This window comes from Rhagoletis zephyria, unplaced genomic scaffold (genome assembly GCF_001687245.7).
Source record: "Rhagoletis zephyria isolate East Lansing unplaced genomic scaffold, Rhagoletis_zephyria_1.1 Rzeph_scaffold_00337, whole genome shotgun sequence".
Classification (NCBI taxonomy): Eukaryota; Metazoa; Arthropoda; class Insecta; order Diptera; family Tephritidae; genus Rhagoletis; species Rhagoletis zephyria.
The window spans coordinates 165732-182653 of record NW_016157421.1 but is presented as its reverse complement, the minus strand read 5'-3'; the positions used below and the strand labels follow the sequence as shown (position 1 = coordinate 182653).

Genomic DNA, 16922 nt, shown 5'->3' with positions numbered 1-16922 from the left:
TCTGGCGAAATCAATGATATCAGAAATTTTCAATATGGCGCTTAAGAAGCCTAAGCGAAATGTGTTTAGTAAATTTGGTTGAGATCGGTCGAGTAGTTTTTGAGATACGCATTTTGCATATAAGTGGGTCGTATTTAAGTAAAGTCGCCTAAATTCGACAATCTTTATGCGATTGCAATATTTTGAATTGAATTTATTTGAAAATAGATTTAATTTTAGATAGTACTCCATATTTTGAAATTGTAGAAATCATCGATGGTCAAAATTTAAAAAATTAAGAGAAGTTTGGAGCTTTTTTTAATTTACCCGATAAAAAATCACAATAAGTCTAGTCCGACAATAGATTGTTATATTAAACCATATTAAAGGCCTATACATCCTCTTCTCAGTTCATATTCGATCTTTGAAATCGAATCAAAAATAGTCATTCAAAAAGTCATAAATCTACAAAATCCTATTTTATGACCTAAATCGACAGGTCACGACCTCTAAATGATCTTTAAAAAATTTAGAAAAATAGGCAATAAAATTGCTCATAAAAGTGAATAAAATTAGGGGGTAGGGTCTTAAAATTCCCCAAAAGCCATTTTCAATGGGCACCCTCATACACACCAAGGTTGCATGGAAGTTTTTACTCGATTTACACTCAATTAAGAGCTAATTGAACAAATAAAAGTTCAAATTTAGTATAGCAAAATGAAGTCTAAATGTAGTACATTAGCGCTTTCATTGAGTGAATTCGGCTAATTGCTCGATTAAAAGGCTGTGTGAAACGCCTATAAGACACTCAGGAGCTAGAAATTTACATATCGACACAGAAAATATGGTGTCGGCGATTGCTTTATGGAGGTGTACGGTGAACTGTTTTTTTTCTGGTACAGTTTAATGTACATTCATACATACTACATACATGCATAGTATGAGGTATGTGTATATGTATTCACCATATATATGAGGTCATCAATTAATGCATATGCATGCACATATTTTATGGCATATTTTGCATTTATGTACATTCGTGCATACAAACATTTAGACATGCATACATACACTAGATAAAAATGCTTGAATTAGCACGCCCTGCAGCTACTCGTACTGATTCTAAACTAGTGATGTGTTGATAAAATCGGAACTGGAGGCTAATAAATAAATTTAAAGTGCAAAGTTCAGGAGTTAGTTCTGAACTGGGGTTGTCAGCTTGATGTGGGCGTGTTATCACAATTACATCTTGCTGCAACTTTTTTATAGGTAATTAGTTTTGTAGTCACTCGCACATCTCTTCCACGATATGCAAGCTGGATATGACTATCTATTTCTAAAAATCTTTCACGATATTTACATATATATCGCGGAAATATTTACGATATTTATTTATATCTGCCAATACTAAAACCTATCCCGCGGGATAAGATTTTCAAAGATTTATTTGGTTTTTATGTATATCTGCGCTTAGAGAGTAAAAGCTTTCCCTGATATTAACGGTAGTTGGTTTGTAACTTCTTTCTTGGATACCGCGCAGAATATCGTCAATAATGCTGCAAAAGCCGTTAAGTTAGATGTTATTTTTGTGCTTAACATATTGAGTGGGTCACTAGTTTGCCTTTTGTAAATGACGTAGAACGATTTTTAGATGTATCCATATACAGATACATACGTAATTATTTAATAATTGGCATAGCAAATTTTTACAGTATCATCGATGATATCAAAAGAACTACCGCTGTGGCTAATCTGCAGCTAATACATTATTAAACACTTTTAATATTTTCCGACAAGTGCGCGTATTTGAAAACGATAAGTTTGTAACGGGTGATTTTTTTGAGGTTAGGATTTTCATGCATTAGTATTTGACAGATCACGTGGGATTTCAGACATGGTGTCAAAGAGAAAGATGCTCAGTATGCTTTGACATTTCATCATGAATAGACTTACTAACGAGCAACGCTTGCAAATCATTGAATTTTATTACCAAAATCAGTGTTCGGTTCGCTTTACGTCCGATTTATGGTCTACATAATCGACCAAGTGAGCAAACAATTAATGCGATTGTGACCAAGTTTCGCACTCAGTTTACTTTATTGGACATTAAACCAACCACACGAATGCGTACAGTGCGTACAGAAGAGAATATTGCGTCTGTTTCTGAGAGTGTTGCTGAAGACCGTGAAATGTCGATTCGTCGCCGTTCGCAGCAATTGGGTTTGCGAAACACATTTCGAACCGAACACTGATTTTGGTAATAAAATTCAATGATTTGCAAGCGTTGCTCGTTAGTAAGTCTATTCATGATGAAATGTCAAAGCATACTGAGCATCTTTCTCTTTGACACCATGTCTGAAATCCCACGTGATCTGTCAAATACTAATGCATGAAAATCCTAACCTCAAAAAAATCACCCGTTACATACATACATATGTATGTATGTATATTCATACACATTAGACCGTACCACCTTACAAGCAAATAAAAAAAGTTCGCCGTACATACCTCAGCCTAAAGTACTTTTTTGGCCGAACCCAGGGGTCGCCTTTTTACATTTTTCGGTGACACCTATGTACGTATGTATGTATGTAGATTCGGCAATAAAAAATATATACTTCTTTAGCACAAGCCTAAGGACTTTTCGGTTGCTTTAATTTACTGACACTACGGTGGTACGTTAGGGTGATAGGAACTCAGATCTGATGAGTAAGTACTAAAACGGGGTACTTGAAGTAAATGAACTTTGAAGCAAAAAAATGACTCCTCGAGACAAGAACAGCGATATATCATACTTTAAGTTCCGACTGTAAATGCCGAAGAAGTGACTTTGTTTCTGGCACAGTTTAATGCACACATATTCATCTTAGGTTAGTATGAATATATGTAATACAAAGAGCATTCTAATTCTTCGATTGTGCCGCTTATTTGTATGAATGAGCATCGTATTAGAGTGTGGGCTACATTGAGCAGACGCCTTCTGATTGACTCCGTCAGTAAAAAAAAAAACAACAACAAAAATTGCAACCGACTATACCACTAAGAAATTGTTGTAAAAGTCTGAAAAAGTGAGAATAAAAGCAATAGGAGAATTCGCAAATTTACATACAGCACGGACATAGATACAAATGTATTTACATTAGGCATATGACTTTTGTTAAATTAAATTTATGTACATAGGTACCTATGAGGAGAGGATGAGGAATGATGAAAACCAACAAAAATTAAGTTTGCGCTGAAAAAAAGGAAACGTATTGTACATACATACATAAAAAATTCCATGTCAATCGGTTTATAATATGATTTAAAAATGGTTTCTTAAGTTTTTTTGATTCGGTTGACTTGGAGTTTTCCATATACATACATACATATGTATGTATGTACAGTGGGGAGCAGAAATGAGTGTACGGTGTTTTTTTTTTAAATATTTGCAAGGTTTTTAAAGTTGAAATTTTTTATTCAACAAAACAAATAAGTTAAAATTTTTTATTATTATTTTGTGAAAATACTTTAGCCAAAATCATGTAAATCAAGTTTTCAAACTGCAGATGGCAAATCGCGTTGACTTTAAATATTTTGCTGCAGACGGCTTTTTCCACTTACAAGCATGAATTTCTTCTGGCAGAAAATGCTCAAGAGCGCTTGCAAAGACAAAAAAAAAATCAATAACAGTTTTTAAAAATTGCACTTGTTATACGAAAAACCCGCAAAAACCGCTAGCAAAAAATAAAAATAAATATTAAAAACCGCGATTTTGCAGCCGCTGAAGACGTGCACTTTCTTATACTAAAATTTAATGGGCTACTAAACTGCCTACTCAAAAAAATGCAGATTAAAAAGTTGAAATTTTAATGAAAATTCGTTAAATTTTTCTAAGCCCTGCATAAAGTTTGTTTTATATGGTTTTGGTTAAACAATGAACCAGTTATTTATGAAAAAATAACAACTAAATTTTTACTTTAAAAACCTTGCAAATATAAAAAAAATCACCCTCACCTAGTAGACCGTATTACAAAAAAAAACGTTCAATTCGTTCCAAGCGATTACACTCACTCTGAGGGAGTATACAATTTTTTTCGACACCCTGTGAAAATAGCTAAATCGGATTTTACCTTTAACTTTTTGATTTGATGTCCGATGTCTATAAATGACATACCGTTGTAAATGTGTTTAAAAGCCTACATATCTACCGAGAAAAGATTATCCTATGATGTCTAATTAAAAACATTTGTCGGACCAAATTTTTACCAAAACCTTATTTTTATTCGCTTTTCATTGTTCCTATTCCTCTCCTCATATGTCTATTGTATTAAACGAAAAATGTCATATGGCTAATGTACATACATACATACACACATACAAGCAGCAACAACGATTTGATTCGCCGCATTATAAAAGAGCAACAAAAATTATATCATTTGGAAACACAGAAGAGGACTCGTCGCTCTCAATGCGATTGTCGCAATTCAAATGGGGTGGTGCGGGTCGTAGTCAAATGTGATTTGCGTGTGGCGGAATGGATGAAAGTTCGTAGATTTTAAGGTTCGGTACAAACATCTTTTAACTGTTTTCAGGTGAAAATGTCAAGAAGAAAACCAAAGGAAATTCTACTAATGTTTTGCAAATTTCACTTCGATTAATTGCGAATTGCGTTTTGATTCTAAATATTTGCTTTTTAATCTTTTATCACCACCTGGAAAAATTAACATTAAATAAAAAATTACTCAAATTTCTCCATTCATTCTTTTCAATCCGTAAAAGTTCGGCCTAAAACTGTCTCGCTAGTAAAATCCGCAATTTTATAATCATTATGCATGCACCTAGGTTATATGCAAACATACATACATATGTACATACATCAATGCTGAGCGAAAATTTTAGTTTTTTTTTTTAGTACTGTAGTAGTTTCCTTATGGGACTCAGTGTGGCAGCAACAATTGCAACGCGTGTGTCGACAATTTTTCTAACGGCGCGTATGGATCGTTGGTCGTTTTCGAAGCATTGCATTTTAGTTATTGAAAATCGGGTTTAAGCGGTTATTAACAAATGTGAAAATTGCGATCATCTAAAATTCCTTTAAATGAAGAAAAAGGGGCTTGCGAAAATTTACGTAAAGCATAATGTATGTACATTCATACATATGTACATATGTGCCAAAAATAAAAAAATAAAAGAATTTTTGTAAATGCCAACAGCAACATTTATTTTATATCTATTGTGTGTTTGTGATATAAAACAAATAATTCATAGCGATATATTTCACATACTTTTTTGTACTGAATTAAACCAAAAACCATATTAAGCGCCAAAACCGTAAAAAATGGCATTGCGAGTTGATAATTTGAAATAAAATTCATTTTTCAATAGACAACACAAGAAAAACGGAAATATTACTCAACTTTAAACTCATTGTTCTCGCAAAACATTTGCATACGGTAAGCATTAATTGAATAGGTAGCAGCGGCAGGGTTAATTTTATTTATTTTTTTCATTCGAAGTGGTCAATGAATTGTAACTTTACTATAAAATGTCAAACTTTTTGTACCTTTTTTGACATTTTTGAGTACAAAATCAACAACAAAATACACGCAGCTTGTTGTTTTTGCTCTGGTTAAGTTTTAGTTGCTTAATATGCCTTTGTTTTACTATGATGTTGCAATTGAGCTTAGACCTGTCGAATAGTGTTGGAAAACTATCGATGGTGTATACATTCGACAGTTTCGAGGGCAATAGTGCTGAATATTCAATACAATCGAAAGCTTTCTTACATATCGTCGCCTGGATAAAAGATTGTCGTATGTTACTTGCGGCAGTTTTCGGGGAATCGCGATTGAAGCTTAAGTTTATTGTTAATTAGTTTTGAGTTTGTGAAGTATTTTATTTAGCAAAATTTAGACAATTTGGCAGCCACATTGTATGAAATACGACAAAATGTGATAAAAATTGTGTACATACTAAAATAACGATACTTTTTACTCAAATATCTCGGAAACTCGGAAGGAGATATCCACAAAACGGATAGCGCCATTTTAAAGAACTTAATCAGTTTAGCATGACTGCATTATTAACTAAATATTTACGAAATTACCGAAAATTTTTTGGTCAATATGTCGAAAACTAAAATATATAAACGGTCTGATAAATTTAAAACTGATTGGTGAAAGTGGGCATAACATTTTGCAAATAGGCAAATTTGATTACATATTATATGGTCCAAGAAGACTTTGACAAGTGATATAACAGATCACATCGCTTGTAAATTTGTTCGTTTCTTCTCTTACTATTTCAGATAACAATAGCCAAGAAGAGAGCTTGTTCTTAAATAACCAATTTCGTAACTAGAAAAGTCATAAAGCCTATTTGTATGAACAAAAGAGTTGGCAACACATAACTTTTGTAAAACAAAATGAAGTCATGTATTTCAATAACACATTTTTATCACAAAAACCATGACGAACTGTTTACAAACAAAGGAGTTCACAACATATACATACTTATGTGTCTTTTATATTCCAATTCTAACAATGCGAACAATAAACAACTATCGATAGTGTTTAGAAAATTTTGATAGTGGCGGCAAAATGAAACCATTGATACTACCTATAGCCCCATCGTTAGTTTACGATCACTACTGTCGTAAAACACCATAACCAGAAACAGGCAGTCATGTTTACCTTACGTCTCCACCTTCTACAGATTCTGTTAAAAAGGCTGTGTTAAGACAGAAATGTCAGGTGGAGACCGCAAATTTCCACTGTTAAACCATATCTGTCCTGCCGAATTTCTTACCATCGCTATCTTAACACCAGCTGTCATTCGTAGTTTGATGACTCAAATTTCATTTTACCGCGTCATCTACATTAGGTATGGAAAGTTTTGCAAAAAAAAAATCAATTCTCGAATCTTATTTAATCCTAACGATTCTTGGAATCGAATAATCGAATCTTTCTTTCCCTTGAAAAATCTATAAAATTGGCCAGTTATACAGCCATCCATCATAGCTAATAATGCTATTATAATGAATCAATTAATATTAATAATTTTAATTTTAATAACAATTTTAATAATAATAATTTTAATAATACTAATTTTAATAATATTAATTTTAATAATAAATTTTAGTAGATAATAAATTTGAGGGGAAAGTAAATAAATTTGAATACCCCCCTTAAAAGTGCTTCTTTTCATAAATCAATTTCTGGCATCTCTATGAATATGCGCTATTGAGGGCCGGTTGTTCAATGTCTGGTTATCACTACCACTACACTATCGTCGATTTCGACATCATGCAGTCGTTGTACTAACCGGAGCTTCTACCTCCGATTTGTGCTAATCAGACATTGAATAACCGGCCCTTAGTCTTATCTAATATTTATATTAGTCATGCCAGAAATGTCAGAACTTGACAATTCTAACAACTGTCGCGTATCTAAAGATGTATGAAAAATAATAGAAGCGAGTTCTTAGAATCGACTCTCAATCGAGGGGAGGTGAGAGGGGAGACAGGTATGTTTGCATGTATGTATTTATATAAAAAAAAATATTTATTGGTTCAAAAATGGTGGGTAGGCACTGTGGCCAATGGCAAAGTTCGTTTGCCACCTCTGCATGGTTGTAAGTCATGCAGAGTCCGCAAAATGCTCCGGAAGCAGTGTCCGGAGGATGCATCCGACTAGGCAGAGCATACTTTGAAGTGCCATCTAATTAGAACTTAAGAAAGTTCAATTACATGGCAGTTGAGAAGTGCATGTGCAAAAATTGCATAAAGGAAATTTTTGCTCATGCAGCTGTACATAGCATGTATTTAGGCGCCTGGTGTTAGCAGACGCGCCTAAACACCGAAAATTTAGAATCGATTCTCTAAAAACGATTATTTTGATAAAGTCTATGTGGAGTGGAATCGGAATAGATTTTTTCATACCTAATCTGCATTGGGTACAGATCGATCTGATTGGCTTGATGCCATTTTCAAAGTGATATGTTAAGACAGCAAGTTGCCCACATTGACAGATGTTAAGACACATATGGTAGAAGGTGGAGACGTGGGGTTATGATCAGAAAAAAACTACAAAAATCTCTACTTACTAGAGCTTTGCGTACGCTAATTACTTTTTCAGAAATATTCTTGCATGGAACAATACCAAGAATGGGAGCTTTCATTTTAATTGTAAATACTATTTAGGCCCAAAAGTATTTACGTTTTTACTGAATGTTAGCAAAAAACTAAAATTTTTTCATCAAAGTTATTCAGACAGATCAAGAGTGAAAACTCTGCATCGCCCACATAATCTTAAAGGTTGAGTCCTTACATGTATATATTTATGTAGCTGAGCACACACTGTGCAGATGATTATATACTATGTTGAACGGAAGAATTTGAGTACAAAGCCTTTGAAAAGCTATAAGCTATTGGCTAATTCCAACATTGAGGCAAGTACATACATATGTACATAAATACATATGTCAATGCGCAGTTATGTATTTACTATTTCACCTAATTATTTCAGTTGAAGCATACTATTTAGATACTTTAAATCGTCTGACAAACAAACCAACAACAAAAAAAAAACTCTGTCGCTATTTTTGTAACCGATACTCATTCGGCAAACTGTGCTTTGGAGCAGTCTTGCCCATAATTAGAAGACAAATCGCCTTAAGTATTCCGCTCACGTCGTCGTCCCACCAAGTGCACCTGCACCTTTTTTTTTTGTTTAGCTCCCCGTCTCACAGTTGCAACATTCATTTTATGCCTTCACAATTCGTCTCGCTTCAGTTCGCCTTTTTCAGTGAATTAGTGTGTGTGTAGGTGATTTGTTGCCGGGTTTTGTTTACATTCGCAATTTGGTTTTTGGTATGCGTGCGTCTAGCGCGCCTGTTTTTGGTTTGTTTATTTTTGTATCGCAAATTATATTTTATTTATTTACTTTTTATTTCTATATGTGTGCGCGTGTGTGTGGTTGAGCAACAAGTTCAAGGAAATTAAAACATAGTACCGCGACCATCAGAAAATGAGCGAACTGCATCTACTACTCTACTAGTAGGCGCGTGTACGCTACACATGATTTCGTTGAGTTGATTAATTTTTGAGATACGTGTTCACGAATTTAATGAATATTGGATCAGATTATCTACAAACATCAACCAGCTTCCAAAGTTGTGATATGTAGGCAAGTGCAAGCGATGTTGTGAAAATCTTTTTCAAGGTCGCTAACTAAAGCTCAATACCTTCTTTAAGTACAATAGGCAGGATGCAATCCAGACCGGGCGATTTGAGACTGTCAAAAGACTCAATAGCATATCTTAGGGCATCCAGTTGTAACTTCACACTGTCGTGGCCTTTTACAGGCTCCCCAGACCTCCAGACGAGGTTGCAATTATTTTATGCTTCGAGGGCATATCAAGGGCAGTTCTTCCTCGACTCATCTTTGCATCACTTCTACCCTTGGTTTTAGGCAATGGTTTCATGGCGCCAGAGGTCTGTCTGGCTATAATCGGAATTGGGAAATGCCATACAAATACCCGCCACACTATGTCTCGAAGAGGCAGGACCAACTGGAGAGTCGTTGGCAGCGAGGTGCTTCTCGACTCTGAAGAAGAGAGGACTGACATTACCACCCCACTCTGCTCCAGGATGCGCTCCTGGTCTATGACGCTGAGGACTGTGGCAATAGTGCCGCAAATGCGGAAACTATATACATATAAGTTAATAAATTTGAAGATATGCTTTTAAGAAAACTTGTTTAATTTTCTGTGAAATCTTTATAGCGTGGACACAAGTGCAAACGACTTCGGCCTTTAAGTTGTTGCATAAACATCATATCATCATCAGCATATCGAACTATGCATATTTTATAAACTTTTTTAATATATTTTGCATAATTCTTGCATATTTTTTGCACACCTTTTGCATACATTTTGCATATTTAATTTGCATAAAAATCCGAGCTCTAGTAATAAAACTACTGTGCCAACAAATCTCTTCCTCTGCTACCATCAGCGGGTTCCGAGTTGAATGCTTTCAGAGCTGGAGCGTCGGTGTCCATTCGAACGACATGGCCAAGCCAGCGGAGCCGCTGTATTTTAATTCGCTGCACTATGTCCGTGTCGTTGTAAAGCTCATACTGCTCGTCGTTCCATCGTCTGCAGTACTCGCAATCGACAACGCGTAAAGGCCCGTAAATCTTCCGCAAAATCTTTCTCTCAAACACTCCAAGAGCCGCCTCATCGGATGTTGTCATTGTCCATGCTTCTGAGCCATATACCAGCACGTGCATGAGTAGTGTGTTTTTAGAATGTGGTTTCAAACTTGTTTACGTTTTCCTAGCAACATTTTTTCTTCTTCTTCCATTTTTGCTCACGTTTTGGCATTTCTCTCTCGCAATTGCACCAGTGTGACGTCACACAAAATTTATTCTCATTTTCATTCAATTCATTCTTGGCATCTATCCTTTCGCTGAAGTCACATTATTATTTTTATTTGCCGAAAAGTTGTACCTAAAAAGTAAGCATGTACTTTTATGTGCATATTTTTTTGTCACTTGGTGGCCTACATCTTCCATCTGTACCATAACAACTTGTGGACTTACATGAAACAATATTTTACTATGTTGCAAATGTACCTAAAATAATGTGATTGTACCGAATGTACATTCAAATTTAAGAAGCTGAAGAGTAGGTACAATTCAACCTAGTTTTACATCACTCTTTCCCACCACTTGTTCGCTTCTTCCTCTTCTTCTTCAAAATTATTCTTTACACTCTCATTCTCAAAATAATGTGACGTCTCACACCCAGTTGCTCTCAGCTCGATTGCCGCAATCTTTAATTCTATCATTCTTGATATTTAATTACTTTTAAATAATATGATTTTTAAGTTAAGGCGTGCGATGTAGTTGATGACTGCGTATGGTGCTACGGGGCGTATACGTTACATACGCAACTGCAGGTAAATGAGCACCAGTGGTTATTTTTACGTTTTTGCCGAAAGATGTAAGAACTCGTGAGATTTGCCCATATAAATACATACATATGTATGCACATAAAAAAAATGCTTAAAAAATTTGCAATTTTTCTATGTAGCTACATAACTCAATTTCCGAAAAATTGCCATCAAGGATGGTTTTTCACCTATTTTTCGCGTCTAAGTTAGAACACGAAAGCAGTTGCCACTTGTAAACAAATAAAATTTCGTTAAGTTAGATGAATTTCTACAATATGGCTATCAATCCGAAATGGTTTGAAATGGATTTATTTCTAAACAACATATCGGAGGGTTGCCATCTCTTTAAAAAATCAAACTCAACTTGAATTAAGGGAATTAGGTAATTGAAATACTATGTATCACAATATCAGTTTAAGAAGGTTGCAGTTTGAAAGTATTTTTAAAAGTGCCTCGCCTGTTTGAAATGTGGAAAAAATATGTTACTTGCTGTTTTGTGAAATTTTCGTGGTATTGCATTTGGGGTATTCGCCAAGCGACGCTATATGTACTATGATCATGCGATGAAGGCACTTAACTTTGAGTTGACACCGCTCGTTCGATGAAAAATTCTTCTATGGCCCCAGCTAAGCTTCATAAGGTAAGGCATATACATTAGGGCGGGTTGATTTGTATGAAGGAAAAAAAATTAATAATCGTAATCTACATTAAATTCTAAGAAAATTCTCTGAAGAAACCAAGGGTCTAAAATCAAACCCTAATCCGCGCCTCTCGGCTTGAAAATTTTTTACTTGGGTGAATATTTTTTTTTATAATGAAAACAAATTTTGAGTGTAGAAAAAATATATAGTGCAAAAGAACTACCTTACAAACAATTTTATTCAGAAAATTCGATTTCTTTTTGGAAAAACCTATTTTTTCTAACATTTATTTTTTTTTGGCAAAGGCGGCCATATAAATTTTCAAGTCGAGAGGCGCGGATTAGGATTTTATTTTAGATACATGGTTTCTTCGGAGAATTTTCTTAGAATTTTATGTAGTTTACGTTTTTGCTACACGATTTAAGAAAAAAAAAATCAACCCGCTCTAATATACATATTTGTATATGTAATTTCATCTCAACCTCACTTCTGTAATCTGATTGGGAGCTCTTACGTTCTCGAGGAACTTATTATGAAAGAATAAGGAACTTACTTGGCCTAATTAGGTAAGTTTCGTTTCGTTTTTCCCCACTCAACACTATAAATAAAAAATCTAAATTATCAATCACAGAACTACTATGTATGTATATTATGGAGTCTTCACTGTTCTTACAATCAAATGCAAAATTCTTATATTCTACTAGTGCTTCTATAAATAGATTTTATAAAATAGTACCACAAATCATTTAAGCAAATCACTGCTTGTTGCTGTGATAATCGCGCCTGAATTGAGCTTGACAATAATTGGCTTTAAGTGTCGTAAAAATGTGGAATTTGCACTATGCTCACACATATGTGATATGTTTGTAGTATAATACTTACTACATACCTTTGTATTTTTAAGACGGAAGTCTAATTATAATACAAACGAAAACATAAAATTTTTGACCTAAAATTCCTTGTGTAAAATGTGTCCAAGAAAATTCTATGAAGTAAGTAAAAAATAAAAAGAGTGATTCACAAAAGTAAGAAAAGTAATTGTGATACCTTCAACTGTCATGCTTCTGTCACTAAGTAAAGCCAACGTGACTATGCGAAAAAAAAACAATTTTGTATGCACTTAAATATACATATATACACGATTCGAAGTATGACAAATGATATGCATTATTACCTGATTCATAGAAAGATACGTCTGTATGTACATATGTATGTACATAGGTAACTAAGAAACAACATGTACGAATGGCAAGTAAGCTTACACTACCAGACGTGTCTCTGCACAATACCACTTGCGGGGGGCTTCAAATTATTAAGTGGCATGAAATGACGGATGATGATTGTAGAATTTGCATACAATTAATATATCAACACTTTATACAACAATATGACACTTTCTTTATCTTGATGTGTGCGGATAAGTGATGACGATTAGGTTTTAGTGTTTGCAATTTCATTACTTTAGCGCACTTAGAACAAAAAAAAAAAAAATGTGCATGCGTATACTTTAGGTAGGGTGAAAAGCATTTATGTTAAATTAGAAATTCCATATCATGCGTGAAAAGAAGAAATAATAATACATGAGTATTAGAGTAGTTAAAATTTTTTTTTATTTGAAATTTGTAAAGCCTTATTCAAATTATTGTTATTTGTGATAAAAAAGAAAATCGTTTTTTTAGAGGTCGCGCTGGTCGGTTTATCATAAACACGCTGATGTTCCCAATTTTTTATTTTCGTGACTTGTCCAGCTAAAACTGTGGTTTTATTATTAAGAAACATTCCCTTAACCCTCCGGAGGGCGCAAAAATTTTAATTTGTGTTTTTCAAATACTAATTGCAGTAGCCGGCCACTGCCACTTAGTGACTTTGTAAGTTTTGAGATGCAGCATGGGTTCACAGTTAGCTGTTACTTGCTGCGTTATATCGTTCAGTTTATATTTGTATATAAAAGTTCGTGTCTCATATATGCGGCTGAATTGCCGCGTCGTGCCCTTCCGTGTACCAAAAAAAGTTTAATGTTGCTTCTTTGCAAATTTACTTGGAAAAAGTGTAGCTTTGCTGTGAAATAGAAGTATAAGCTTTGGTGCAATATGTTGCAATATGAAGCACATTTAACTGGAGAAAACATAAATTATTTTTAAATTGGATGTTTACATAAATCTCATAGTAGTTTTATTTTAATTTTGAGCACTTTTGCATTTTTTATACAGCTAAATAGACATAAATTACGTAATTCACGTAGATGTATTTATATTTCGTTCAATATTTCGTTTAAACTGCCAGATTTCCTGCAAATACATTAGAATTTACAAAAGGAATTTCACTACTAATTGCCTACTTTGCGTATTTTTCTACTACCATTTTCGCAACAAGAGATTGCATTCTTCCCCTTTCTCTGTCCTTCGTAAATGAAACCTTTTGTAAGGGAGTGTCAAACCGCGGCTGTCAATAATTATCTAACATTGTATTATTGAATCATGTTTTAGAACGAACTTCCGTCGTCCCTTGTCAAATTTCGTTCGGGCACAAACCGGTTTCGGCGTTGTGGCATCTTCAGTGTCATTTTTCGTTCTCTCGGAAACAACAATAAACTTATATAGAAGCGAACCAGCTACGCAACAGAAATTGAAACCAGGAATATGTACCAGGAATAATAAGACAAAAATTTGTTGTATTAATTGTAACAAAAATGTTTGCAGAAAACATATTTCACAATGTGTAGAATGTACCAACACCATTGTTGATGATGACGCATAAAAAAAAAAAAAAAAATGCTTATAATATATTTTAGTATAAACACAAATTAGTCAAATGTTTTATTTGAATGACTTTTCGACATAAATACAAAAAAAAAATGCAGTCAACTTTTGAGATACACCTTGCGGCTAAATTGCCGCGGCGCGCGCTCTCGTGTAACTTTCAAAGCGCGCCCTACGAAGGGTTAATTACATACCTGTCTTGGACAGTTAGAATGGGCCTACTGCTCGAAAATATGCTTTCGAAAAGAGGCTACTAAAATTATAATGTTGATACTAAACAATTTACGCATTGTCATGTGTTGGAACTTGTTACCAGGAAGTTTCTGGGGTTTCTAATTAGGAATCTGAAGTCAGTTTTTCCAAAATTCAAAATGACGATAAATTTTTTTGAAAAATGATTGGATTTGTTGGAAACTCGGCACTCGGAAGTTTTTGGGGTCGATTATTACGAATCTGAAGCCCATTTTTAACCAAACTTCCAAAAAAGGAGGAGGTCATCAGTTCGTTTTTTATTTATTTTTTATTTTATTTTTTTATTTTTATTTTTTTTATGTATGTTACCGCATAACTTTGGACCACGTCAACTGATTTCGATAATTCTTTTTGCATCGGAAATGTAGTATCACAGAGGTGGTTCCATACTAATATGGTTTAGATCCGATATATTAGACTGCATCACTCCCCATACAAAAAAAAATCGGTACTGTTTTTCAATTGGAATTATAGAATCTATTATATTTTAAGAGGTCCACCAAAATATTTCGGAACAATATTAAGATTTAAGCGAGCTGCACTGATTCGAAAATACCTCCCAACATGGAGTTTTTTATGAATAAAAATAGTTTCTTAAAGATGTTTTTTAAAAAAAGCCCCTTAAATGATAAAACGGTTTAAGCATAAAAAATTTACATAAAAATATTAAAAAAAAATTTGAACGGAATCGTAATAATATTTTTGATGCTGTTTTTTTTTTTCTTTTTCAAAGATTTGTATAAGAAAAACTTGAATAACTGAGCCTAAACTCTTCCGATTTAGACTTGTGAGGTATCATTGGAAAGGTACCCTCACCCTTTTTATTTCTTTGCTAATAAGCTCATTCAAAGGATGAAAGAGAAAGGTAGGATTAACGAACATCATTCAAAGTTGAATTAAGATGTGATCGTATTTGAAAAAAAAAATTGGGACACGAATTACTTTTTTTTGCACAAANGATCTCATAAGTCTAAATCAGAATAGTTTTGGCCGAGTTATTTAAATTTTTCGTAAACCAATCTCTGAAAAAAATAAAAAAACAGCATCAAAAATCCCATTATTGCGATTCCGTTAAAAAGATTTTTAAATATTTTTATGCAGATTTTTTAAGCCAGATCTGTTTTGTCATCTGAGGGGACTTTTTCAAAAAGTTCTTTTGAAGGTATATTTGCAAATCGGTGTAGCTCGCTTAAATCTTAAAATTTTTCCGAAATATTTTGGTGGACGTCTTAAAATATAATATATTTTTTAAATCCCGGCGGAAAACCGCAACTTTTTTTTGGTGATGCAGTCTAATGTTCACTAATTATTAAGAATGGGTGTCTTCAAGTGGTGTACCAAAACATTTGCTAGTACTAAGTAAATCCATACTATCCGCTGTGTTGTGTCCATTTTTGATGTGTAAACATCTTATCTCTCGGTATGGGTAAAATTTGCGCAAACTCGGCTGAAATTTTGTAACTGATTCTTATGTAGCCCAGCAGAAAATTTGTAATTGCTTCTTGTGTGTACATTTAGAAGCTATTTCAGGACTAGCTTAGGCCCATTTCGGGACTAGTTAATGATCGTTTTGGGACCTGTTGCGGACTATGTAAGTATCATTTTGGGACTATTTCGGAGTCATTTAAGGACTAGAAGATCACCAAATCGAGCCTAATTAGAGATCATTTCGGGGCAAGTTCTCGAGCTCGGAATAGTTTCGGGATAGTTCGAAACTAGCCGCGAAGTGATACTGAAATAGCCCTGAACTATGCCCCAAGTGTTTATGACAAAATCGGGTACTGATCGCGACAAAATGATAAAATTGAAATGAAATTAATGTTTACTTTCTAACCTAACTTATTTTTGTAAGCCGTAAGAAATGTTTACATATAAAATTTCATGAGTACCTGGTACTCACGCCTTTTCTTATCAATATATGAAAGTATATAGGGCAGTAGACGGCTTTATTGTTTCTCTCTGTTTGAAATTCTGTTTCCATAATAGATTTTTAGGGAACATGATTCTCAAGTATCTTTATTAAATTGGATGTTACGCGGTATCGAGCCTGAGGCACTCGACAACGTCGGTGGTCGGTCACGGATGTAGTACATAAAAAGATATCATCGTCACTTTTGTGAATGTCCCAGGGCAACCGTTCTTCGTTACGTACTATTTACATACCCTACTAAATTAAAATTTGACATCTTAAGAGGCTTTTTGACGTAGAATACGTCTTACCTTAAGGTATGGGGGCTATGTTCAAATGTTGTAGTTGTAATTTTTAGAGCTTCACAAAAACGCTTATTGCACGAGAACTAATAAAGCGATTTCAAAGAAAAGTGTGGCGTTTCAAAGATAAAATTCCAAACC

The 16922-nt window shown here is 34.1% G+C and overlaps 1 protein-coding gene across 3 annotated transcripts in view; it reads left to right on the top strand.

Moving 5' to 3' along the window:
- LOC108359080 (ATP-binding cassette sub-family G member 1) overlaps nucleotides 1-16922 on the top strand; it is a 69618-nt gene that overhangs the window by 12335 nt on the left and 40361 nt on the right. Inside the window, exon 1 of one of the 3 annotated variants that reach the window (XM_017610745.1) lies at nucleotides 4921-5089. The exons of the other annotated variants lie outside the window; for them this stretch is intronic. The gene's annotated coding sequence lies outside the window, so the exon portion shown is untranslated. Of the gene's footprint in view, nucleotides 1-4920; nucleotides 5090-16922 lie in introns of those variants that run through there. 3 annotated transcript variants of the gene reach the window in all.